At 41.1% G+C, this 3530-nt stretch overlaps 1 pseudogene; it reads right to left on the bottom strand.

Annotated features, from left to right (window-relative positions):
- Nucleotides 1-1130: 1130 nt before the first annotated feature.
- On the bottom strand, nt 1131-3138 carry LOC120866510 (annotated as a pseudogene).
- Nucleotides 3139-3530: the final 392 nt, after the last annotated feature.

Below are 3530 nucleotides of genomic sequence, written 5' to 3'. Positions count from 1 at the left end.
ACTGTTCAAATTCAGCTTCTTTGGTATTAGTGATTGGGGCATAGACTTAGATTACTGTGATATTAAATGGTTTGCCTTGGAAACTAACAGAGATCATTTCTGTCATTTTTGTGACTGCACCCAAGTACTGCATTTTGCTTTTGCTGACTATGAGGGCTGCTCCATTTCTTCTAACGGATTCTTGCCCACAGTAGTAGATATAATGGTCATCTGAATTAAATTCTCCATTCCAGTCCATTTTAGTTCACCAATTCCTAAAATGTCGATGTTCACTCTTGCCATCTCCTGTTTGACCACTTCCAAGAACATTTTCGAGTTACTCAGCATAAGAATTGAAAATGTGTGTGTGCTATTTGGCAGAGAACTATGGAATTTATTCTCTAGAAGAAAAAGCAGACCTGAAGCATTATATTACTGGCACACTTGAAACGTGCTCACAAGTTCTTTTTTTTTTTTTTAATTTTAATCAGAGGATTATTACTTTACAATATTGTGATTTTTTTTTTTGCCATAGGTATAGATGTGTCCACTCCAATCTGAACCCCCCTCCTGCCTCCCACTCTACCCTCTCCCTAAGCCTTTAGGTCCTTGCTTCATGCATTGAACTCACACTGATTATCTGTTTTACAAATGGCAATGAGTTCTTACCTTCTTTTTTTCTCTAGATACTTTGAGACTATCCTGTTCCCTATAATTGGTAGCACACTCTCTCTTTTTAAACATTTATTTTTTATTTATTTATTTTTGGCTGTGCTGAATCTTCGTGGCTGAGTGTAGGTCTCTTGTTGTGTGGCTTCTCTTGTTGCAGAGCACAGGGTCTAGGTACATGTGCTTCAGTAGCTGCAGATCGCAGGCTTGCTAGCTGCAGCCTGCAGGCTCTGGAGAGCAGACTCAGTAGTTGCATCACACAAGGCTTCATCGCCCCATGGCACGTGGAATATCCCCAGACCAGGGGTCAAACCCGTGTCCTTTGCATTGGCAGGAGGATTCTTAGTCACTGGACTACCAGGGAAGTCTCAAATGCTTATCTTCTAAACTTCAACAAAAGCTGCTTGCACAAACTATTTAATATCTGCCCCTATTAAACAAGCCAGATATTTGATGTATTAAGAAGTCAGAAGCTGGTCACTTCACTTCTTTCTATTGCCTCCAGGTGTTAGAATACTGGCAACTCGCATAAATATGTTTACTGGACCCAGGCAGATTCCCAGCATCAGACTGACGGGATCATATTTTAGGGCTCCATATACCTGTGTGACTTCTGCATGCTTGATTACTCTCTGTTCGTCACACAGAAGAGACATGCTGCAGAGAACTAATCCACCACCAGTTGCCACTGAGTACAGAGTGGCGCCAGCCGCAGTGGGAGGTCGAAAAATGTAGATCGCAGTGAGGACACAGACCAGACCCAGGCCCACTCCCCGGTCTCCCATTTTCAGAAACTTCTCACTGGGCACACACACCTATGGCCACAGGGAAGAGGCCTCCCACAGTGCCAACTGAGTACCACTCAGCTCTGAGAAGAGGCCCCCTTAATGTTGTCAGAGGAGCACCACTGCACACATCACTCCGGGATATGGTAACCACGCAAGATGCTTGGGGCCTGGGCTCTAGTCATATGATATCAACGATACCAACACTTCAGCTTCAATCATCGCTGTGTGACAGCGGGTGCCATTGAAAGCTGCACCCATTGTTACCCAAGCCTCTCATCATGAAGTTCATGAGAGGAGTTCTGCTCACTGCCCGAAAAGATGAGCTGTGAAACCAATACTTCTGCGAAGTACATATAGGTGGAATGAATTCTATCCTTTACATGAAAGTGAAAGTGAAGTTGCTCAGTCGTGTCCGACTCTTTGCGACCCTGTGGACTGTAGCCTACCAGGCTCCTCCGTCCATGGGATTCTCCAGGCAAGCATACTGGAGTGGGTTGCCATTGCCTTCTCCAGGGGATTTTCCCAATCCAGGGATTGAACCTGGGTCTCCTGCATTGCAGGCAGATGCTTTAACCTCTGAGCCACCAGGGAAGCCCATCCTTTACATACTGAGGCTAAATTACAGCCATTTCAACAGCTCCAATCCCATTAGACATTCCCAGCCCATAGTAACACAAAGCTCATAGACCAACATCTTCCCATCGGATCTATTTAAAATATTTTTTTCCAACGATGGTTCCAAAGCTGCCTCCGTGAGTTCTTGGCCAGTTTTCCCATGCTGGATCCCAATTCTTGTCTTTGTGGCATATTCCCTGCTGGGTGTTAGGAGCTACTGATTCTTCGTCATGGAATTCTTTTTTTTTTTTTTTAAAGATTAGGTTATGTTGTGATTCTTTTTTATTGTTTCCAATTCTTTACATAAAAAGAATAAGTTTGTATAAACAACAAGGACCTACTCTATTGCACAGGGAACTATACTCAATATCCCACAACTCACAGTGGAAAAGAATCTGAATAAGAATACATATGGAAAAGAATCTGAACAAGAATACATACATATATCCACACATATATACATATACATAACTGAATCACCTTGCTGTATACTGTAAATCAGCTATACTTCAACAACAACAAAAATAAGTCCATGATTCAAATATTAAAAAAGCTATATTTAAAAGTATACTTTGTGAAGTTACTTTACTTCTGTGCTTGTTTAGTCTATTCCCTACCCATATATATATGGTTTTTTTTGCATATACTTTCAGTATTTCTTATTGTAGGTATTGGCAAATTCAAATATATAATTATCTTCCCTAATTCTTTACTCAGAGGGTAGCATACTGTAAACACTTTTCCATACTTTCTTTTTTTAAAATTTATTTTATTGAAGCATAGTTGATCTACAATGCTGTATTAGTTTCATGTGTTATTGTTGCTTAGTTACTAAGTCATGTCAGACTTTTGCAAAGTGATTTAGTTTTTAATATATGTGCATATATATTCTTTTTCATGTTATCTTCCATCGATGGTATTCTTCACCATAGGGAAGGTGAAAGCTGGGTGGAAAGCCCTGGAAGGTGGTGTCCACAGACACACAACTCTTGCAGCCAGCATGGTGGTGCAGCAGGTTTACCAGGCATATCTGAAATGCTCAGTCCCTGGTCCCCTCAGTGCTCAGTTTCCCTTCAGGGCCAGCAAGACACGACCACACACATGTCCTGTGCCCTCTGTCCACCTCTTACTCTATAATTTTCACTTAATAAAAATTATGTTGAGCTAAGATCTCAGACAATGTGAACAAAAATCAGAGAAGGAATAAATGAGTAGAACTATGCTAAAGTCTTCATCCTAAATAAGAAAAATTCCAAAGAATGGTAGTACTAAAGATTGTGCCAACTATTGGACAGTGGCACTCATCTCTCATGCTAGTAAGGTCATGCTTAAAATCTTTCATGCTAGGCTTCAATGTTATGTGAACCAAGAACTTCCACATGTCCAAGCTGGGTTTAGAAAAGGGAGAGGAACCAGAGGTCAGATTGCCAACATTCACTGGATTATAGAGAAAGCAAGGAAATTCCAGAAAAACATCTA

The sequence above is a fragment of the Oryx dammah genome, unplaced genomic scaffold (assembly GCF_014754425.2).
Source record: "Oryx dammah isolate SB20612 unplaced genomic scaffold, SCBI_Odam_1.1 HiC_scaffold_8, whole genome shotgun sequence".
NCBI lineage: Eukaryota > Metazoa > Chordata > Mammalia > Artiodactyla > Bovidae > Oryx > Oryx dammah.
Note: the sequence above shows the minus strand (reverse complement) of the source record. Positions and strands in the feature narration are given on the sequence as shown.